This window comes from Loxodonta africana, chromosome X (genome assembly GCF_030014295.1).
Source record: "Loxodonta africana isolate mLoxAfr1 chromosome X, mLoxAfr1.hap2, whole genome shotgun sequence".
NCBI lineage: Eukaryota > Metazoa > Chordata > Mammalia > Proboscidea > Elephantidae > Loxodonta > Loxodonta africana.
In genome coordinates this window covers 79,477,724-79,502,809 of record NC_087369.1, presented here as the reverse complement: position 1 = coordinate 79,502,809, position 25,086 = coordinate 79,477,724, and the positions used below count along the sequence as shown (strand labels likewise).

General features: G+C 39.0%; 1 protein-coding gene and 1 non-coding gene across 3 annotated transcripts in view; both read right to left on the bottom strand.

The window, feature by feature from the left end:
* KIF4A (kinesin family member 4A) overlaps positions 1–25,086 on the bottom strand; it is a 197,438-nt gene that overhangs the window by 132,626 nt on the left and 39,726 nt on the right. The window lies entirely within an intron of this gene.
* On the bottom strand, positions 7,207–7,313 carry LOC111751396 (U6 spliceosomal RNA). Its single transcript, XR_002786462.1, has one exon. It is a non-coding gene; the product is annotated as a U6 spliceosomal RNA (small nuclear RNA).

Genomic DNA, 25,086 nt, shown 5'->3' with positions numbered 1-25,086 from the left:
CTCCCCAGTGGTTCATCTGGAGTATGCCAACACCTCCCCTACCCGGACACTATTGGGTGCAAGCCTACTGCAAATTGCTGCAGAAGGCCTTTGCAGTTGAGTCTGCTCTCACAGTCAACACCCTAGATAACTCCCTGTGCACCCCACAACTCAGGCCTCTGAAACCAACAGGACAAACCTTGCTAGGAGTCAGTTTGGGTTTGTCTGTCCCCACTTCCAGTTGGAGCTGAGGACAGCTGACTGAGGCTGCTGTGTGCTAGGAAGCAGGCGTCTTGAGTGGAGGTTGTGCTCAAAGCCATCAATCTACCAGCGGGGGGGTGCTCTGACAGCAACAAGGCAGGCCTCTGTGGGGACCTGACCAGAGCATGATACCCCTTCCCTGATGTGGTAACTACTGGTTGCCAGGCTGCTGCAAACTGCTACAGAAGGGCCCTGTAGTGGAGTCTGCTCTCATAGTCAATACTCTGCTTACCTCCCTACACACTCCATAGCTCAGGCCTCTGAAAGCAACAGGACAGACCTCCCAAGAAGTGAGTTAAGGTCTGTTTGCTCCCCCTTCCAGTTAGTACTGAGGACTGCTGACTGAGGCTGCTGTTTGCTAGGAAGCAGAGATCTTCAGTGGAGTCTACACTCACAGCCAACATACTTCAGGAGGGTCTGATGGCAAGAAGGTAGGGGATCCGACCAGAGAGTGACACCCCCTCCCCCAGCTGGTACTTGTTTGTTGCCAGGCTGTTGCAAACTGCTACAGAAGGTCCCTGCAGTGGAGTATGCTCTCACAGTCAGCACTCTACTGGCCTTCCTGTGCACCCCATAGTTCAGGCCTCTGAAACCAACAGCACAGACCTCCTTGGGTATCAGTTTAGGTCTGTTGGCTCACCCTTCCAGTTGTCACTGAGGACTGCTGACTGAGGCTGCTGTGTGCTAGGAAGCAAGCGTGTTGAGCGAAGGCTATACATACAGCCAACATACTATGGGGCAGGCTCTGATAGCAACAAGGCAGACCTTTTTGAGGGACTGTTTGGAGTGTGACAACCCCTCCCCCAAGCAGTAACCGTTGACTGCTAGACTGATACAAACTTCTATAGAAGGTTCCCTACAGTAGAGTCAAGAGGCGTGTCACCTAGTGGAGACTGCTCCTCCAACTACCACAGGGCCACTGGGGCTCTGAAACCAAGAAGACAGATCTCTTGGAGATTCTTCTGGAGAATTCTAGCCCCTCCTCCTCCTGAAATGAAAGAAAGGCAGCCTGTGCTTCCCCTGAATGCCAGCTCAGATATAAGCAGAACCCATACACCAGGGAAGGAAGTCTCAGGCAAAACCAAATGGAAACACCCAGCCCTGAATGGGGCTCACTGGTTGTGGGTTTTCTGACCAAAAACATGGCTGCGGAAACAGAGAACAAGGGAGTAATAACCAGAGAGAAAGGACCAAGCCCCCAGTGGACAGATTTGATTAGGACATGGTATCTCACCCGAGTGGCGGTGCCCACGGTGGACACACTGACTACAGCTGGTGTGTTTGGGAAAGTTTGAAAGTTGAAAACCAAGACCTGGAACTTTTGAATCCTAATTAAACCAGGGAGGGAGAAGGAGCTATAACAGAAAAGGAACAGAAACGGCAAGCAAGGCTGAGGACTCTGCCTGCCTAAGAGTGTTTTGCAGAAAGTACTTTGGGCAAACATCAAATACTGGAAAAACTGAGAAAGTTAACACCCTCAAAAAATTCCAATACCCCACCAAAAAATCACAAGACACACAAAGAACAGAGAAACAATGGCCCATCCAAATGTACATGACAAAGGGAATGAAAGCACATCTAGGGATGACCAAATAATGAAAAGAATGGAAGAATATAATACAATAACACTAAACATAACTAAAGAACTAAGGGAAAACAGACAAAGAGCTAAAAGAAATAAGGAAAACAATGCAAGAACAAAACGAAGACCTAAAAAAAGATATTGTAACTGAAAAGGACAATAACTGAAATGAGGAACACAATAGAAGGGCTTACTAACAGATTTAATCAGGCAAAAGAAAGAATCAGTGAATTAGAGAATAAGACAGCTAAAATTACAGACATTGAAGAGCAACAAAAACGGAGGCTCAAGGCACCTGAATACAGTTTAATAGAATTACGAGACAATAACAAGAGACCTAATATACACATCATGGGAATTCCAGAAGAAGAAAGACAGAATTTTTGAAGAAATGATGACAGAAAATTTTCCCAATCTAATGAAGAACACGAATTCACAAATTTAAGATGCTCAAAGAACGCCAAGAAGGATAAACCCAAAGAGAGCCATACCAAGACACATCATAGTTGGCCTCTCAAAAAGTAAAGACAAAGAGGGAATCTGGACAGCAGTGACAGAGAAGCAAACAGTCACATACAAAGGATTCCCAATAACATTAAGAGTCAATTTCTCCTCAGAAACATTGGAGGTCAGAATGCAATGGAATGATATATTTAAGTGCTGAAAGAAAAAAAAAAAAAAACTGTCAACCAAGAATACTGTGCCCAGGGAAACTATCCTTCAAGAATGAGGGTGAAATTAAAACATTTCCAGATAAACAGAAGCTGAAAGAGCTCATATCCACCAGACTGGCACTACAAAAATTACTAATGGGAGATCTGTAGATGGAAAAGAAAAGACACTAGAAACTGATTCAAAATTACACATAAAAAAGAAAGATTCTTAATAAAGGGAAATGCATGGACAAGTATAAGGAATAGTGATAAGATATTTATGCTTGATAATTCTAAATGTATTGTCCTTCACATTTTTAATAACAAATACATAAAAAGAAAATAAAATTATGCTACAGGGCACACAAAATATAAAGATGTAATATAAAGACATGATAACAACAAAAGGGCAAGGAATGGTATAGACATAGAACTTCTTGTGTGTTACTGAAATTAAGTTGGCACCAACTTACCCTAGAATGTTATAAATACAGGCTGCTCAATGTAAGATTCACGGTAACCACTAAGAAATAGTAGAAAAAATATATTCAAAAGGAAAGAAGGCAACCATGATAACTCACTACAATAAACCAAGAAAACACAAAAGCAAGCAGTTGTAGAGGACAAAGACAAAGAAGGCTTAAGACACAAAAAAACAACGAAATGGCAGAAGTGAGTCACTTCTTATCTGTAATTACAGTGACTTTAAATGGACCAAATGCCCCAATCAAAATGCAGAGACTGGTAGAATTAATTAAAAAAAAATGATCTACCTATATGCTGTTCAAAAGAGACACACTTTAAACCAGAGGACACAAATAGGTTCAAAGTAAAAGGGTGGAAGAAAATATTCCATCCAAATAATAACCAAAAGAAAGATGGGGAGATAATATTAGACAAAGTAGACTTTAAGACAACTGTTAGAACAGATAAAGATAAACATTATATAGTGATAAAAGGGTCAATTAATCAATAAGATTTAACAACCATAAGTATACATGCACCCAACATCAGGGCACTAAATATATAAAACAAACACTATAGAATTGAAGGGAGAAATAGGTAGTACTACAATAATAGCTGGAGACTTCAATACACAACTTTCAATATTGGACAGAACACCTAGAAAGAAGATCAACAAGGAGACGGAGGACCTGAATTGCACTATAAACCAACTAGGCTTAACAGACATATATAGAACACTCCACCCAACAACAGCACAATATATATTCTATTCCAGTGAATATGGATCATTCTCTAGGACAGACCACATGATAGGCCACAAAGCAAGTCTTGATAAATTTAAAGATTGGAATCATACAAAGTATTTTCTCTGATCATAATGGAGTAAACCTAGAAAGCAATAATCGAAAAAAAAAATTGAAAAACACATAAACATATGGAAATTAAACAACACATTATTAAGCTACTACAATGGGTCAATGAAGAAATCACAAATTTCCTAGAGTAAAATGAAAATGAAAGCACAATGTATCAAAACTTACAGGATGCAACAAAGGCAGTACTCAGAGGGAAAGTTATAGCAATAAATGCCTACGTGAAGAAAGAAGACCTTAAATCAATAGGCTATCTTGACAACTCCAGGAACTAGAAAGAGAAGAGCAAACTGAGCCTAAATCTACCAGAAGAAAGGAAATAACAAAGATCATAGCAAAAATAAATAAAATTGAAAATGGAAAAATATGGAGAATCAACAAAACCAGAAGATAGTTCTTTGAAAAGATCAATAAAATTGGCAAATCTTTTGCTAGACTGCCAAAGAAAAGATATAAACATAAAATAAATAATGAAAGAGAGGACATTACAACTGACCAGACAGAAATAAAGGGATTATGAACAACTGTAGAGGAACAAACTGGATAACCTAGATGAAATGGGCAAATTCTTAGAAGCACACAACATACGTAAACTGACACAAGAGGTCAGAGAAAGTCTCAACAGACCTGTAACAAGTGAAAGATCGAATCAGTAATCAAAACGACCAGATGGCTTCACTGGGGATTTCCACCAAACATTTAGAGAAGAATTGGCACATCCTGTTTGAACTCTTCCAAAAGGTAAGGAAGGAAAGGATACTGCCTAATTCATTTTATGAAAGAAACATAAGCCTGATACACAAACCAGACAGTCACCACAAGTAATGAAAACTACAGGACAATACCTCTTAGGAATATAGATGCAAAAGTTCTCAACAAAATACTAGTGAACGAAATCCAACAGCATATTAAGAGTCATACACCATGACCAAGTGGGATTTATTCAAGGAACGCAGGGATGGTTCAACATTAGGAAATTAATCAATGTAATATACCATATCGACAGAACGAAGGAAAACAACCACATGATCATCTCTACGGACATGGAAGAAGCCTTTGGTACAACACCTTTTCTTGATGAAAACCCTGAAGAAGATTGGAATAGAAGGGAAATTCCTCAATATAGTTCAGGGCATAAATGAAAAGCCAACAACCAACATTACACTTAAGGGAGAAAGACTGAGAAAGGGTGGCGCCAAGATGGCAGTCTAATCAGACGCTTCCTGTTGTCCCTCTTAAAACAAAGACCCCCCCCAAAAAACAAGTAAATTGATTATATATGACAGTCTAGGAACCCTAATCATCAAAGACAAAGCTGAAGAATTGGACTGAGCAGCAGGTGGAAGGATAGACAATTCAAAAGCAACAGAGAAGTACAGATTGCTAGATCACTAACGTCCTGCTAGCTGAGTCTGCACAGTGCACACGGGCTGAGGCAAGCAGCATCATTCAAAGACAAGCCTCACCACATCAGGTGCAGAAAAGCAGCAGCAAATCTGCACACAATTCCAGAACCAAGTAGGTGCAACACCAGACCTGTGAAAGTGCAAGCTTCTTACCTACCGCGTGGAGGCAAAATAACCCCTCCACCACCCAGAGTTTCACAGCGGAGAAGTGCTTCCTTCTCCTCACTCACACCCCACCCTGCTCCACTCGATACCAGCCCTGCAGTATTCAACAACTGCCACGCCCCCTAAGTCGGGAACTCAGGGCTCTCCATGCCCACAGCAGTCTCTCGGCATGCAAACCAGCCATGTCCCTAAGCAGGGAACTCAGGGCTGGTGGGCAGACCCTGCCCCTTTGCCCAGCTACTAGCATAAGGGGTCCACAGACTTACAGCACCCTTCACCCCTACCCAGACCTGTGTGGGCCGATTCAACACCGCACACCCTCATTAGCATAAAACAGCAGGTCATACACCTGAAGCCCATATTCAACTGAATCGGCCAAGGAGCTGCAGATTCATGACATCCGACATTGCCCTGCCCCATAAGAAGGGGCCTCACCCACCCACACCAGGGGCCATAGGACTGATGGTACCACCCACTCCATCTAGCAAACCACAATAGGGGTCTGAGAATTACTGGTGCCAACCAGTCCCTCCAGCCAACAAAACGGAGTGCCCACGGGCCAGCTGCAATACCCTCCCTGACTACACGCTCTAGGGGACAGGGACACACTCCCCACCCAGGCACCTAGGGGCAGCCGTTGGCCCCCTGCCTTGTCCCACACGTAGCCCCCCACTGCGGCCAGATAACTGTGCCTGCTCCAAATACCTCTACATAGCCCTGCCCACCTAAGACTATAGGTGAGAATCTGCATCACACACTCAGTGACACAACCGGAACACCTGAGCCACACTCCCACAAGAAAAGTGAACAGACTCATAGGCTCATACACCTACTAGCTGCTCTGACCACCTGGAGACAGGATGCAAGAGCTTCAAAGATGCTAACAACCAAAGTACCTCACATGCCCAGCCTACTTGGGCATTTCAAAACAAAACAAAAAGTCAGGACACAGTAAATAAATATAGAATAGATAAATTTTTAAAAAATCTTTTTTTTATAAATAGTCAATATCAAATCACGTAAAGAAGCAGGTCAAGATGGCTCCAGCAAGCGACTAAAATAAAGAACCAGGAATTATTCCAGAGGAAGACAAGGCAATGCAACTACCTGAGAAAGAATTCAAAAGACTAATATAGAGAGTTCTCCAAGAGATCAGGAAGGAAATCAGGCAAAACTCAGAAGAAGCCACGGAACACACAGACAATTTAGGAAAATACAAGAACAAAATGACAAAATTAACAGGCTGCAAGAAACCATAGAGAGACAGCAACTAGAAATCTGAAACATTAAGAATAAAATTTCAGAATTAGACAACTCAATAGAAGGTCATAGGAGCAGAATTGAGACAATGGAAGTCAGAATTAGTGAGGTTGAAGATAAATTCCTTGACACCAATTTATTTCAGGAAAAATCAGAAAAAAGAATGAAAAAGAAAAAAGTTTTTTGTCAGCAATTCTTCAATGATCCTCTCTGTGTCTTCCATTTTCTCCCCTTGTTCTGGAACTCCAATCACTCGCAAATTTTTGCTTTTGATTGTATCTCATATAGTTCTCATTTTCCCTCAATGTTTTCTTCAATTTTTCCTCAAACAAAGGATTTGTCTTCAATTTTGGTGATCCTGTCTTCCACTGTTTTAAACCTGCTCTTTAGACCTTATGACACTGTCCATTTCTGAAACCCTGTTGTTTATCTTTTGAATTTCTAACTGCTGTTTTTGTATGATTTCTAATTGTGTATTTCAACATTTTGTTCTTGTATTATTTTTCTGAATTCTTCCACTGTCTTTTCTATGATTTTGTCTGCCTTTTCCATGATTTTGTCTAAAATATATGGAATGCTTCACGAATTTCTGTGTCATCTTTGCACAGGGGCCATGTTAACCCTCTCTGTATCATTCCAATTTTAGTATATGTACTGCTGAAGCGAGCACAACTCGCCTAATACCATCAAAACGAACAGCTGACCATCCAAGAAGCTCAACAAACCCCATATAGGATAGATACCAAGAAACAATCAACAAGACATATCATAATCATACTCGCTAAGACCAAAGAAAAAGAAAGAATCCCGAGAGCAACTTGAGAAAAACGAAAAGTCACATACAGACGGGAAACAACAAGACTAAGCTCTGATTACTTGGCAGAAATCATGCGGACAAGAAGGCAATGAGATGACATATATAAAGCCTTGAAAGAAAAAAACTGCCAACCAAGAATAATATCTCCTGCAAAACTCACTCAAATATGATCGTGAAATTAGGACATTTTCAGATAAAGAAAAATTAAAGGAATATGTAAAAGCCAAACAAAACTTACAAGAGTTATTAAAGGGAGTCCTTCAATTAAAGAATCAACATCACACAACAGCCTGAATCTAGGACGCAAGACTGCATCAGCCAGACACCAACCTAGGTAATGAACTTTCATGGATAAATCAAAACTAAAGGTTTACAACAGGGAACCAGAGAGGTTAATCTGTAATGACAACAATGACAGGACAATAAAAGAGGGCATAAATGGTGTTTAAGTGTAGAGCTTTCAAATGGAGAGGAAGTCTAGGCGATACCAAGTAATAAAAGACTAGTTCAAACTTAGGAAGATAAGGGTAAATTTCACGGTAACACAAAGTTAACAGACCTACTCATTAAAATAAAGAAGAAAAACATAAAGTCCCAGTAAACACAAAATCTACAAAAACAAAATAAATGAAAAACACACACACACACAAAAAGAATTCAGCAAAGGACAGCTAGAACAAAGAAAATATCAGCACCACAAAGAAAAGCACTACAAAATGACAGCAATAAACTCACACCTATCAATAACTACACTGAACATAAATGGCCTAAATGCACCCATAAAGGGAAAGAGAGTGACAATGGATAAAAAAACAGGACCCATCAATATGCTGTCTACAAGAGACACACCTTGGAAAAAAGACATAAATTTATTAAAAATCAAAGGATTGAAAAAAATACGTATATCAAGCAAACAGCTACCAAAAAAGGGGGGGAAAGCAATACTAATCTCAGATAAAATAGACTTTAAAATAAAATCCATCATAAAAGAAGGGTATTATATAATGATTAAAAGAACAATTCATCATGAAGACATAACCATAATAAATATCACCCAATGACAGGGGTCCAAAATACATAAAACAAACTCTAACAGCACTGAAAAGAGAAAATGACAGTTCTACAATAATAGTAGGAGACTTCAACACACCGCTCTTGGTAAAGGACAGAACATCTAGAAAGAAACTACAAAGATACTGAATATCTAAAGGCCGCAATCAGCCAATTTGACTTCACAGACGTATATAGAACACTCCACCCAATAGCTGCAAAGTACACATTCTTTTCCAATGCACATGGAACATTCTCCAGAACAGACCACATCTTAGGCCACAAAGCAACCCTCAACAAAATCCTAAACATTGAGATAATACAAAGTATCTTCTCTGATCACAATGCCAACAAAGCAGAAATTAACAACAGGAAGAGCAAGGAAAAAAACTCAAATACATGGAAACTGAATAACACCCTGCTTAAAAACCACCGAGTAAGAGAAGAAATCAAAGATGGATTCAAAAAATTCCTAGAATCAAACGAGAATGAAAACACATCATAACAAAACCTTTGGTACACAGCAAAAGCAGCACTCAGAGGTCGATTTATAGAATAAATGCACACATCAGAAAATGAAAGGATGAATCAAAACATTAGCAATACAACTTGAACAAATAGAAAAAGAAAAGCAAAAGAAGCCCACATCCATCAGAAGAAAGGAAATAATAAAGATCAGAGCAGAAATCAAAGAAACAGAGAACAGAAAAACATTAGAAAGAATCAAGAAAACAGAAAGTTGCTTCTTAGAAAGGATAAACAAAATTGACAAACCATTGGCCAAACTGACAAAAAAAAAAACCGGAGAGGATGCAAATAACACAAATAAATGCATCGGGGGACATTACAACAGACTCAAATGAAACAAAAGAATCAAAAAAGACTACTATGAAAAACTGTACTCAACAAATTTGAAAACCTAGAAGGAATGGACAAATTTCTAGAAACACACTACCTACCCAAATTAACACAAACTGATATTGAAACTCTGAACACACCCAACAAAAGAACAGATTGAAAAGGTAATTTAAAAAACTCCCAACCAAAAAAAGCCCTGCCCAGATGGCTTCACTGGAGAATTCTACCAAACATTCAGAGAAGAGCTTACACCAGTACTAACGAAACTATTTCAGAACACAGAAATGGAAGGGATACTTCCAAATTCATTCTATGAAGCCAGCATAACCATGATTCCAAAACAAGCAAAGACACCACAAAAAAAGAAAATTACAGACCAATATCTCTCATGAATATAGATGCAAAAATTCTCAACAAAATTCTAGCCAATATGATGGGAATGCAAAATGGCACAACCACTTTGGAAAACAATATGGCACTTCCTTAAAAAGCTAGAAATAAAAATACCATACGATTGAACAATCCCACTCCTAGAAATATATCTTAGAGAAAAAACAGCCGTTACACGAATAGACATATGCACACCCACGTTCATTGCAGCATTATTCAAAACAGCAAAAAAATGGAAACAACCTAGACGCCTATTAACAGATGAATGGATAAACAAGCTGTGGTGCACACACTATGAAATACTACACAACAATAAAGAACAATGATGAATCCATGAAGCATCTCACAACATGGAGAAATCTGGAGGGCATTATGCTGAGTGAAGTAAGTCAATCACAAAAGCATAAATATTGTATGAGGTCACTACTATAAAAACTCATGAAAAGATTTACACACAAAAAGAAACAATCTTTGATGGTTACAAGGGGAGGGAAAGGTAAGGAGGGAAAAGCACTAAATAGACAATAGGTAAGTGGTAACTTTGGTGAAGGGTAATACAGTACACAATACTGGAAATGGCAGCACAACGTGATGAAGTCAAGGTCTTGAAGCTCCACAGACACATCCAAACTCCCCGAAAGACCAAATTACTGGGCTGAGAGCTAGGGGTGATAGTCTTGGGGTACATCTAGCTCAATGGGCATAACAGTTAGCTTATAAAGAAAATGTTCTACATCCTACTCTGGTGAATAGTGTCTGGGGTCTTAAAAGCTTGTAAGCGGTCATCTAAGATACTCCACTGGTCCCACCCTGTTTGGAGCAAGAGAGAATGAAGAAAACCAAAGATCCAAGGGAAAGATTAGTCCAAAGAACTAATGGACCACAACTACCACAACCTCCACAGACTGAGCCCAGAACAACTAGATGGTGCCCAGTTACCACGACTGACTGCTCAAGCAGGGATCATGATAGAGGGTTTCAGACAAAGCAGGAGAAAAACGTAGAACAAAATTCAAATTAAAAAAAAAAACTAGGCTTGTTGGTCGAACAGAGACTGGAGAAACCCTGAGAATACAGTTCCCAGATATCTTTTTAACTCAGTACTGAAGTCACTCCTGAGGTTCACCCTTCAGCCAAAGATTAGACAGGTCAATAGGGCCAACAATAATAACACACATGAGGAACGTACTTCATAGAAAAAAATCATGTACACAAGACTAATGGGCACACTAACCCAAAAGCAAAGACGAGGAGGTAGGAAGGGACAGGAAAACTGGATGAATGGAAACAGGGAACCTGGGGTGGAGAAAGGGAGAATGTTAACACATTGCAGGGTTGGTAACCAATGTCACAAAACATTAACTGTTTAATGAGAAACTGATTTGCTCTGTAAACTTTTACATGAAGCACAATAAAAATTTCCAACAACAAAAAAATTAACATGGCAGTACGACACAAAGCAATCTATAGATTCAGCATAATCTCAATAAAAATTCCAACATCCTTCTTTATAGAAACAGAAAAACCAATCGTTAGCTTTGTATGGAATGGCAAGAGGCCCTGAATAGCTAAAGCAATACAGAAAGAGAAGAACAAAGTAGGAGGACTCACACTGCTTGATCTTAAAAACATACCATATAGCTACAGTAATCAAAACAGCCTGGTACTGGTATAACAATAGACACATGGACCAATGGAATAGAATTGAGAGTCCAGAAATAAACCCACACGTCTATGACCAAATGGTTTTTTGACAAGTATGCTAAGTTCATTCAATGGGGAAAGAAGAGTCTCTTCACTAAATTGTGTTGGGTAAATTCGATTTCCACATGCAGAAAAATGAAACAGGATCCATGCCTCACATCATACACAAAAACAAATTAAAAATGGATTAAGGACCTAAATGTGCAAACTAAAACCATAAAATTTTTAGAAGAAAAAGCAGGGGCAATGCTGTCAGTCCTAGCTTTGAACAATGGATTATCTACTGTAATAACTAAAGCCAAGCAGCAAAGGACAAAAAAATAAATGGGACCTCATAAAAATTAAAATCTTTTGTTCATGAAAAGAATTTACCAAAGAAGTGAAAAGACAAGCTACCAACTGGAAGACTATCTTTGGAAACCACATATCTGACAAAAACTTAATAACTAAGATATATATAAAACTTTGACAACGACAGAAAGACAAATAACCAATTATAAAAAGGGCAATGGATATGAACAGACATTTCACTGGAGAGGACATTCAAATGGCCAGCAAACACAAGAAAAGATGCTCAGCAGCATTAGCCATCAGAGAGATGCAAACCAAAACCACAAAGAGATCCACTCCCACTAGGACGGTTAAGATAAAGAAAACTGAAAATAACAAATGTTAGCGAGGATGTGTGGAAATTGCAACCGTTACCCATTGCTGGTGGGAATGCAAAATGGTATAGTCATTGGGGAAAGCAGTGTGTCAGTTCCACAAAAAAAAAAAAAAAGAAAACTAAAAGTGGAACTACCACAAGACCCAGCAATTCCACTCCTAGGTATATACCTCACAGACTTGAAAGCAGAGACGCAAACAGAGAGTTGTACACTCATGTTCCCTGCAGCACTATTCACAAAAGTCAAAAGGTGGAAAAAACCTAAATCCCCATCAGCAGATGAATGGATAAACAAAATGTGATACATAGATACAATGGACTACTACTCAGCCAGTAGGAGAAATGAATTCTTGATACATGCTGCCATATGGATGGATCTGAAAGAAAATACGCTGAGTGAAACAAGTCAATCACAAAAGGATAAATATTATATGACCTCACTTATATAAAAAGACAACAAAAGGCACATGTATAGAGAACAAAGCTTATTAGTGGTTGCCAGGGGTAGGAGGGAGGGGAAAAGGGAAGGTTACCAGTGATGGAAATATTGCATTGATTAAGGGAAGGGTTGCATAGCCAATTATTATAATTGCTGTCAATAAGTCACACAACTGTAAAATGTTGAATCGACAAAAGTTGTGTGATATATTTACAACAAAAAAATAAAAAAGAGTACCTGTTGAGGCTGTTTATGTACAACCAAAATCCTCATGGGGTTTGGTTTCTTGGTTTGGAGATTTAGGGTCACGGTTACAGGGGACATCCCAGTTAACTGGCCTAATTATGTGTTTAGTGCTTCTGTTTGACTTCCTAGTTCATTGCAAAGTGTCTGGGGGTCTTAAAAGCTTGCAAGCTGCCATCCAAGGTACAAAAATTGGTCTCTATTTGCCTGGAGCAACAGAGGAAGGAGAGGATATAGAATGTGTGACTTTGCCTCCATGAACAACTGCCTCCTTTGCCATGAAATCAGAAGAACTGGATGGTGCCTAGCTACCTTTACTGAACATTTGGATCAAAGATTGTATAGATGAATTCCGATCAAAAGCGAGAAAATCTAGAACAGAATTTCAAATTATCATGGAATCCAGACTTCCTGGAGCCATGAAGTTTGGATGAACCCCTGAAATTACTGCCCCGGGATCATCTTTAAACCTTAAACCAAAACTATCCCCTGAAGTCTTCTTAAAACCAAATAAGAGTTTAGCTGAACTAGTAAAGAATGTCTGCCTTGAGCATTATGCTCTTTTAAGGACTATCTATATGGGGATCAAATTGACAACAGCAAGTCGAAGGATTAGGTAGAAACCTTAGAGAGCAGTGAATTTATGTTAATAAGGGAGGAAGAACCCAGAAAACAACAGTGAGAGTGGTTGCACAACTCAAAGAGTGTAATCAATGCCACCAACGGAACATGTAGAAACTGCTGAATTGGTGTATGTTTTGCTGTGTATATTCTCAACAGCAACAAAATAAATCAAATTAAAGAAAAAAAAAAGATCGACCTATATGGAATGAAAGTGACAACAGCAACTTAAAAGATTAGATAGGAAACTTAGGGGGCAGTGAGTTTATGTAATGGGGGAGGAACAACTCAGAAAAGGTGGGTGAGAATGGCTGTACAACTCGAAGAATATAATCAATGTCACTGAACTGTACATGTAGATACTGTTGAATTGGTGTGTGTTTGGCTGTGTATATTCTCAACAACAACAAAGAACCAGTTATTTTTTGTAATTAAGATATCACTGGCGATCTTTTGCACAGTTGTTTTCGCGAGGTGGGTAAGGACAGAGTACCGAGAGTTAGAGTTAATTAAGTTGCTGGATATAAAATCAAGCATTAAAAAAAATTGTAACAAAGTTAGAAAATAAAATTGAAAAAGATTCTACTTATCCTCTAAAAGTTAGACACCGAACTACCAAATGACCCAGGAATTTCAATCATAGGTATATACCCAAAAGAACTGAAAGCAGGAATGCAGGCAGAAACCTGTACATCGATGTTTATTGCAACACTATTCACAATAACCAAAAGGTGGAAACGCCCTAAATGTTCATCATCAGATGAATGGATAAACAAAATGTGGTACATACATGCAATGACCCAGCCATTAAGCAAAATGAAGCTCTGATACAAGCCACAACATGGATGAACCTTAAAAATATTATGCTGAGTAAAATAAGTCAGTCACAAAAGCGCAAATATTGTATGATTCCACTTGTATGAAATATCTACAAAAGACAAATGCATAGAGATCAAAGCTTATTAGTGGTTACCAGGAGTAAGAGGAAAGGGGAGTCATTGCTTGGGGGCAGTTCCAGTTAATGGTGCTGGAATCATTTGTAAAAGGACAGTCAGTAAAGGTTGCACAACACGATATACGTAATCAATGTCACCGAACTGAACATGCAAAAATTGTTGAATTGCCAAATGTTTTGTTATATATACTTTTACTACAATTTAAAAAACATTATTTATGCTGGTTACGTGAGTTTTTTCAATCTGTGAAATTTTTTTTTTATAAACTTACAATATATGCACTTTTCTGTTTGTATACTATCCGGTTGCCCTCAAGTAGACTCTGACTCATGGTAATTCCATGTGTGTTAGAGTAGAACTGTGCTATATAGGGTTTTCAATGAATGATTTTTTGGAAGTAGATCTCCAGGCCTTTCTTCTGAGGCACCTCTAGGTGGAGTCGAACTTCTGACCTTTCAGTTAACAGCCAAGTACATTAACCATTTCCACCATCCAGGGACTCATTGTACACTATACTTCAATGAAGAGTTTTTTAAAATATCATTTATAATACTATCAAAATACAAATTACCTAAGAATAGAATAAAATATATGTAAGACTCCTACAGAGAAAATTATTGAGAAACATTAAAGAAGCCTGAAATAAATGGAGAGATGCTCTGTACATAGATTTGGAAGACTTAATTTTGACCTAATAGAATAGAGTGCTTAGAAACAGATAAAGGCATTTTTAGGCACTTAATATATGACAGATGTGGCACTGCTGATCAGTGGGGAAAGGATGAATACACAGTGCTAGGACAAATGGGTATTTACATGTAGAAACAAAATTGGAGTCCTATACCACACGATGTACAAAAAGTCCAATTCTAGGTGAATTAAAGGCATAAAGGTGAAAGGCAAAACTCTAAAGCTTTTAGAAGATAATACAGAAGAGTATCTTCAAGATGTCAGAGTACTGAAGGATTTCTTAGAAAAGATACAAAATCAAGTAATCATAAATGAAAAGAGAGTGAAAAGACAATCTAGAGATGAGAAGATATTTACAAAATATATAGGGGGAAGATATTTGCAATAAATATAACTGACCAGTGACTAGAATCCACAGTATGTAAAGAACAACTTTTTAAAATCAACAATACAACATCAAACATGTGAGCAACAAAAGGAAAAATAGATAAATTGGACATCAAAATTTAAAAATTTTTGTGCATCAAAGGATACTATCAATAAAGGGAAAAGACAACCTACAAAATGGGAGAAAATATTTAGAAGTCATATATCTGATAAGAATTGAATATTCAGAATATATGAAGAAATTCCTACAACTCAACAACAAAAAGACAACCCAATCAAAAAATGGGCAAAGAACTTGAATAGACATTTCTGCAAAGATATGCAAATAGCCAATAAACACATGAAAAGATGTTCAGTATCACCAGTCATTACCCAACCAAACCCAGTGCTGTTGAGTTGATTCCGACTCATAGCGACCCTACAGGACAGAGTATTAGTCATTAGTGAAGTGCAAATCAAAACCACAGTGAGATACCACTTTTCACCCACTAGGATGGCTATTATCAGAAAAACAGAAAATAACAAGTGTTTGTGAAGATGTGGAGAAACTTACCACTGTCATGGGATTGTAAAATGGTACAACCACTGTGGAAAACAGTTTGGCAGTTCCTCAAAACGTTAAACACAGAATTATCATACCCGTTGTTGAGTCGATTCCGACTCATAGTGACCGTATAGGACAGAGTAGAACTGCCCCATAGGGTTTCTAAGGAGTGGCTAGTGGATTTGAACTGTCGACCTTTTGGTTAGCAGCCGAGCTCTTAATCACTGGGCCACCAAGGCTCCAGTATTATCCTATGACCCAGCAATTCTACTTCTGGGTATAAACACCAAAAAACTGAGAGTAGGGACACAAATAGATGCTTGTATACTAATGTACATTGCAGCACTATTTACAATAGCCAGAAGGTGGAAATAACTCATATATCTATCAATAGGTGAATGGATAAACAAAATGTGGTATGTACATACAACGGAATATTATTCAGCCATAAAAAGGAATGCAGTTCTAATACATGCTACAATACGGACGAACCTTGAAAACATTATAAAAGCCAGACACAGAAAGACAAATATTGTATGATCCCACTTACATGAAATATCTAGAATAGGCAAATGCATAGAGACAGAAAGTAGGTTAGTGCTTATTGTGAGCTGGGGAGGGGGGTGGAGTTAATGCTTAATGGGTACAGACCTGCTGTTTGGGGTGATAAGATAACTTTGGAAACAAATAGTGAAGATGGTTACACAACATTGTGAATATAATTAATGCCACTAAATTGTACATTTAAAATGGTTTAAATGGCAATTTTTATGGTATATATATTTTACCACAATAGAAGAAAAACCAGTAAGAGAAAGACTGACATCCAATAGAAAAATGGGCAAAAGACTCTAACAGGGATTTTACAGAAAATATATATGGCCAATAAATACAGGAAAAGGCGGAACAACCCCATTAGTCATCAGGGAATGAAAATTAAAAACATGATGAAGTACCACTCCACATCTACTAGACTGGAAAAAATTAAAAGTTTTGACAAAATAGTATTGGAGGATATAGAGCATTAAGGATTTTCATACATTGTACAGACACTTTGGAAGAGTTTGGTGTACACCAGGGCTTCAAACTGGTTCTTCCCAGTTCAATCATGGCTGAAGAAGCAACACTGGAACAGATCCGAATTTTTTAAATTTGTGTGAACTAGAACCATAACCGGAATGGGAAAAATTACAGGTTGAAGCCCTACTACAAACTTAATCTCCCTCTAAGAAAACAAGGGTAGAATATGTGTTGCATAGCAACCAAATCTCTTGCCCGTCAGATTTTGCAGAGTCGGAAACGGTGCTCCACTCAAAGATGGCAGCTGACTACACTGCTTTGAATGTGTATTGCTCTCCTCAGTCCTGGCAATAATCCAATCTCACACATCAGGCTCCGGAAAGGGCTCACTATGCCTTTCCCAAATCTCCCATACCAGGGTTTTGACCTGTTAGTTTTTCCATTTAGGTTATGACTCTGGATCACTCAAATTTTTAGAATTCGGGTCTGTTCTGGTCTTGCTTCATCAGCCATGCTGAACCAGTTTGAATTGGTTCAAAGCCCTGGTGTACACAAATGCTATGATCTAGCAATTCTACTCTTAGGTATTACGATTGTTGTGGTTGTGTGTCAACTTTGCCGGGCCATGATTCTCAGTGGTTTGGCAGTCATACAATGATGTAATCACCTACGTGATGAGATCTAATATAATGTGATCACCTCCATGATGGGATCTGCTGTGAGCAGCCAATCGGTTGAAAGGGAGTTTCCTTGGGGGTGTGACCTGCATCCAATATAGATGGACCTTCTGGCAAGGCTCGTGGGCTTTTGTTTACTCTGGATACTGTAGCTGGCTTCTGTTCATCTGCCCTCCAGTTCTTGAGACTTGAGCTAGCAGCTTACCTGCCATCTTGCCTGCCAATCTTGGGATTCATCAGTCTCTGCTGTCTGTGAGCCAGAACCCTCCTGTCTGACCTGCTGCTCATCTTGGGTTTGCCAGCCCCTGCAGCTCCATGAGTCGGGAGAAGCCTATAGCCTGATGCACAGACTTGAGACATTCCAGCCTCTACAACTGCATGAGCCATTTCCTTGATATAAATCTCTCTCTCTCTCTCTCTCTCTCTCTATTTATACACTTTACTGGTTTTGCTTCTCCAGAGAACCCAGCCTAAGACAGATATATACCTTAGAAAATTTTTGTGCTTGTATGTTAGGGTACATAAACAAGAACATTCATATGAGCATTGTTGATAATGGCTAAAACCTGGCAATAGAGGAAATATTCAACAATGATAGAAAGAATAAATTGTGATACAGTCATACGGTGGAATATTATAGACAAATGAAAATAAATGAACTCAGCTACACACAACATAGATGAATCTCTTAAACATAATGTTGAGTGGAACATGCACGACACAAAATAATACATAGAGTGTGATTCTATTTGAGTAAAGTTAAAAAATACAAAAACTAAATTATTCTGTCTAGACATGTTTTTTTTTTTGGCCTGTATATACAGATGGTACTATCAAGAAACTATCCACTAACACTTATACACTGCTTGTGGGAATGTAAAATGGTACAATCACTTTGGAAATTGATTTGGCACTTCCTTAAAAAGCTATAAATAGAACTACCATATGATCCAGTAATCTCATCCCTTGGAATATATCCTAGAGAAATAAGAGCCTTTACACGAACAGATATATGCACACCCTTGTTCATTGCAGCACTGTTTACAATAGCAAAAAGATGGAAGCAACCAAGGTGCCCATCAACGGATGAATGGATAAATAAATTCACAATAGAATACTACACATCGATAAAGAACAGTGATGAATCTGTGAAACATTTCATAACATGGAGGAATCTGGAAGGCATTATGCTGAGTGAAATTAGATGCAAAAGGACAAATATTGTATAAGACCACTATTATAAGAACTCGAGAAAGAGTTTAAACAGAGAAGAAAATATTCTTTGATGGTTATGAGAGAGGAGAGGGAGAGAGGGTGGGAGATGGGTATTCACAGGACAAAAAGAAAATAAGGACAAAGAAAATTAAACCTAGAATAAAAACAGCACACAAAAAGCATGCTAGGTCATGTTCACAAATTAGATGTGTTTTGTAGAATTGACTCTGAGCATCCTGACTGCCAAGGCAAAGACACATGCCCAATCAATAAAAAAGGTATGTTTGTTCATGAGTTAAAAACAAACCAGAAGAGGTGGAGCCAAGATAGCGGAATAGATGCTTCTGACGAGCCCTCTTTACAACAAAGGCCCGAAAAAACAAGTGAAACGAGTATATTTGTGACAAGCTGGGAGCCCTGAGCTTCAAAGGCAAGCTTAGAAAACAAACTGAGGGGCAGGGGGAGGAAGAGACCATTCAGAAGCGGAGAGGAGTTACCGGACCTGAATCATGGGAAGGCCTCATGCACCATTCCCGGAGGAGCGGCGGCGGTGGCGGGCTGGTACTAGCATTCGGCCACAGTTTCCTCAGGGAGAAGCAGCCAGCCACGCAGCCCACTCACACCTCTGGAACCTGAGGAGAACAGCGTGCTCTCGGCAAAAGCTAAGTACTTGCGTATATTTTAATGTGCCCCTGCACCCGCAAACCGGCTTCAGCGGCTGAATTCCCTGGGCCTGAGATAGGCACTGTTGAGCACCTAGAGCCACCCTCCCAGCCTTGGGGAAGGGAAAAATTTGAATTTTGGGGAAAAGATAATTTGCTAGCTCCACTAACCAGGGTAACTCAGGACAGAAGCAGCTCCTGTCTAGGCATAAACCAACCATGGACTTTGAGCACCTTTCCCTTCTGCATGGACCTGTGTGGGCCTATTTCAGGAGAATAGGTCCTTGTTCGCAGACTCCAACCATTTCAGCTGTGCAGTGGAGAGGTGAGTGTTTGATGTTTGACATTGCTTTGCCTATTAAACAAGGTCCCCACCTACCCACATAAGGGACCTAAGGACTGGGAGCTCCACTCAGGTCACCTAGCCACCTGCAACAGGGGTCCAGAGATAACTGGTACCTCCCAGTCCTTACAACCAAAAACTGTGGGTGCCCATGGTCCGTCTGCAGAACCCACCCACCTGCATGCTCTAGGGAACAGGGGCATGCTTTCCTCAGAGATACTTGGGGGTCAGTTCTCAGCCCCCTGCCTTGTTCAGAGCATGACCCCCTGCTGCAATCAGATACTGGTATATACGCCAAACACCCCTGCCCCTCTAAGACTGTAGGACAGAGCCTGTACCACACACTTGATGATCAGCTACCTGGAAACCTGAGCTGAATTCATACAAGAAAACTGAATGGACTTCTAGACTGATATACCTGATAACAGCTCTAGCCAGCTCAGAACAGGACACCAGAGCTCCAAAGGCAAAAATAATCAAGCTAGCTCACTCAAGCAACCCATAGGGGTATACCAAAACAAAACAAAGCAAGAAGCTACGACACAGTAAGCACGCATAAATACAATAACTTATAGATGGCTTGGAGACAACAGTCAATACCAAGTCACATAAAGAAACAGACCATGATCACCTCAACAGTCTCTCAAAACAAAGAATCCAGGGATCTTCTAGATGAAAGTGCATTCCTGGAATTACCAGATGCAGAACACAAAAGTTTAATATACAGAACCCTTCAAAACATCAGGAAGGAAATGAGGCAATATACAGAACAAGCCAAGGAACACACAGATAAAGCAATTGAAGAAATTAGAAAGATTATTCAGGAACATAATGAAAAGTTTAATAAGCTGGAAAAATCCATAGAGAGGCACCAATCAGAAATTCAGAAGATTAACAATAAAATTACAGAATTAGACAACTCAACAGAAAGTCAGAGAAGCAGAATTGAGAACGTAGAAGGTAGAATTTTTGAACTCAAAGATAAATCACTTGGCACTAATATATTTGAAGAAAAATCAGATAAAAGAATTAAAAAAAAATGAAGAAACCTTAAGAATCACGTGGGACTCTATGAAGAGAAGTAACCTACGAGTGACTGGAGTACCAGAATGGGGAGGGATAACAGAAAATACAGATTACAGACTTGGAAATACTATGGGGAAGTTCTACTCTGTCCTACAGGGTTGCTATGAGTCAAAATCAACTCAACAGCAGTGGGTTTAGTTTTTGGTTTAGGATGGCTAAGATTAGAAAATAACAAATGTTGGCAAGGATATGGGGAAACAAACCCTTATCCATTGATGGCAGGGATGCAAAATAGTACTGTCGTTGTGGAAAACAGTGTGGCAGTTACTCAAAAAACTAAAAACATTCTGCATCCCACTTTGAAGAGTGGTGTCCAGGGTCTTAAACGCTAGTAAGCAGCCATCTAAAATGCATCAATTGGTCTCAACCCACCTGGATTAAAGGAGAATGAAGAACACCAAGGACACAAGACGATTACTAGCCCAAGAGACAGAAAGTGCCACATGAACCTGAGACTACATCATCCTGAGACCAGAAGAACTAGATGGTGCTCGCCTACCACTGATGACTGCCCTGACAGGGAACACAACAGAGAACCCCTGAGGGAGCAGGAGAGCAGTGGGATGCAGACCCCAAATTCTCATAAGACCAGACTTAATGGTCTGACTGAGACTAGAAGGACCCCAGTGGTCATGGCCCCCAGACCCTCTGTTGACCCAGGACAGGAACCATTCCCAAAGCCAACTCTTCAGACATGGATTGGACTGGACAATGGGTTGGAGAGGGATGCTGGTGAGGAGTGAGCTTCTTGGATCAGGTGGACACTTGAGACTATGTTGGCATCTGCTGCCTGGAGGGGAGATGAGAGGGTGGAGGGGGTTAGAAGCTGGTGAAATGGACACGAAAAGAGAGTGTGGAGGGAGAGAGTAGGCTGTCTCATTAGGGGGAGAGTAATTGGGAGTATGGGTTTTTGTGTGAGAGACTGACTTGATTTGTAAACTTTCATTTAAAGCACAATAAAAATTATAAAATAAATAAATAAATAACAAGAAAAACATAAAGACTCTGCAAATACAAAATCGACAGCAATGAAAAAGATGAAAATATATAAAGAAAAATGACTCAGCACAGAAAATTAAGTGGAAAAAAGAAACTGTCAACAACACACAAAAAAGATATCAAAACGACAGCACTGAACTCATCCCTGTCAATAATTATGCTGAATGTAAATGGACTAAATGCACCAATAAAGAGACAGAGACTGGCAGAATGGATAAGAAAACATGATCCGTCTATATGCTGCCTACAAGAGGCACACCTTAGACTCAAAGACATGAACTAAAACTCAAAGGATGGAAAAAAATATATCAAGCAAACAACAATCAAAAAAAAGCAGGAGTGGCAATGTTAGTCTCTGACAAAACAAACTTCAAAGTAAAATCCACCACAAAGGATAAGGAAGAACACTGATGATTAAAGAGTCAACAAACCAGGAAGACATAACCATATTAAATATTTATGCAACGACAGGGCTCCAAAATACATAAAACAAACTCTAACAGCATTGAAAAGAGACACAGACAGGTCCACAATAATTGCAGGAGATGTCAACACACCACTTTCGGCAAAGGACAGAACACTGAGAAAGAAGTTCAAAAAAGACACCGAAGATCTAAATGCCACAAGCAACCAACTTGATCTCATAGACATATATAGAACACTCCACCCAACAGCAGCCAATTATACTTTATTTTCCAACGCACATGCAACATTCTCTAGAATAGACCATATATTAGGCCAGAAAGCAAGCCTTAACAGAATCCAAGATATTGAAATATTATAAAGCATCTTTTCTGACCATAAAGCCATAAAAGTACAAATTAATAACATCAAAAGCATGTTAACTTTAGGACACAGCAAAAGCAGAACTCAGAGGTCAATTTACAGCAATAAGTGCACACATCCAAAAAGAAGAAATGGCCAAAATCAAAACATTAACCCTACAACTCGAACAAATAGAAAGAGAACAGCAGATGAAGCCTTTGGGCACCAGAAGAACCCAAACAATAAAAATTAGAGCAGAATTAAATGGAAAAGTAAATGAAAGAGTTAACAAGACCCAAACCTGGCCCTTTGAAAAGATCAATAAAATTGATCAACCCTTGGCCAGATTGACAAAAGAAAAACAGGAGAAGAAGCAAATAACCGGAATAAGAATTGATATGAGCGATATCTCAACAGACCCAACTTAAAGAACCATAACAGAATACTAAAAAAACTGTACTCTAACAAAAGTGAAAACCTAGAGGAAATGGACAAATTTCTAGAAACACACTACCTACCTAAACCAATACAAACAAAGGTGGAACAACTTAATAAACTTATAACAAAAGAAGAGATTGGAAAGGTAATTTACAAACACCCAAGAAATAAACGCCCTGTCCCTGATGGTGTCACTGGAATATTCTACCAAACTCTCAGAGAAGAGTTAACACCACTATTACTAAAGGTATTTCAGAGCATAGAAAACGATGGAATACTCCCAAACTCATTCTATGAAGCCAGCATAACCCTGATACCAAAACCAGGTAAAGACACCACAAAAAAAAAAAAAAAAGAAAATTATAGACCACTATCCCTCATGAACATAGGTGTGAAACGCCTCAACAAAATTCTAGCCAATAGAATTCAACAATATATCAAAAAAATAATTCACCATAACCAAGTGGGATTCACACCAGGTATGCAGGGATGGTTTAACATTAGAAAAACAATCAATGTAATCCATCACATAAATAAAACAAAAGAACAACATGATCTTATCAACTGATGCAGAAAAGGCATTTGACAAAGTCCAACACCCATTCATGATAGAAACTCTCAGCAAAATAGGAATAGAAGGGAAATTCCTCAACATAACATTATACAAAGCCAACAGCCAACATCACCCTAAATGGACAGTCTGAAAGCATTCCCCCTGGGAATGGGAACCAGACAAGGAAGCCCGTTATCACCACTCTTATTCACCATTGTGTTGGAGGTCCTAGCCAGAACAATTAGCCTAGAAAAAGAAATAAAGGGCATCCAAACTGATAAGGAAGAAGTAAAAGTACCTCTATTTGCAGATGACAGAAGAGTTCAGCAAAGTATCAAGATACAAGATAAACATATAAAAATCGCTGGATTTCTCTACACCAGCAAAGAGAACATTGAAGAGGAAATCACCAAATCAATACCATTTACAGTAGCCCCCAAGAAGACAAAATACTTAGGAATAAATCTAACCAGAGACATAAAAGACGTATACAAAGAAAACTACAAGACACTACTGCAAGAAACCAAAAGAAACCTACGTAACTGGAAAAACATACCTTGCTCATGGGTAGGAAGACTCAACATTGTGAAAATGTCTATTCTACCCAAAGCGATCTACAGATACAATGCAATCCTGATCCAAATTCCAATGGCATTTTTTAATGAGATGGAGAAACAAATCACCAACTTCATATGGAAAGGGGAGAGGCCCCAGATAAGTAAAGCATTACTGAAAAAGAAGAACAAAGTAGGAGGCCTCACACTACCTGATTTTAGAACCTATTATACCACCAATGTAGTCAAAACAGTCTCTCGTACTAGTACAACAACAGATATATAGACCAATGTAACAGAATTGAGAATCCAGACGTAAATTCATCCACCTATGAGCAGCTGATATTTGACAGAGGCCCAAAGTCCAGTAACTGGGGAAAAGATATCCTCTTTAACAAATGATGCTGGCATAACTGGATATCCATCTGCAAAAAAAAAAAAAGAAGCAAGACCCATATCTCACAATATGCACAAAAACTAACTCAAAATGGATCAAAGACCTAAATATAAAATCTAAAATGATAAAGATCTTGGAAGAAGAAATAGGGACAAGACTAGGAGCCGTAATACATGGCATACACAGAACATTACTAACAATGTACAAACAACAGAAGAGAAACTAGATAACTGGGGGCTTTAAAAAATCAAACACTTATGTTCATCAAAAGACTTCATCAAAAGAGTAAAAAGACAATCTACAGACTGGGAAAAAATTTTTGGTTACAAGAAATCCGATCAGTGTCTAATCTCTAAATTCTACAAGAT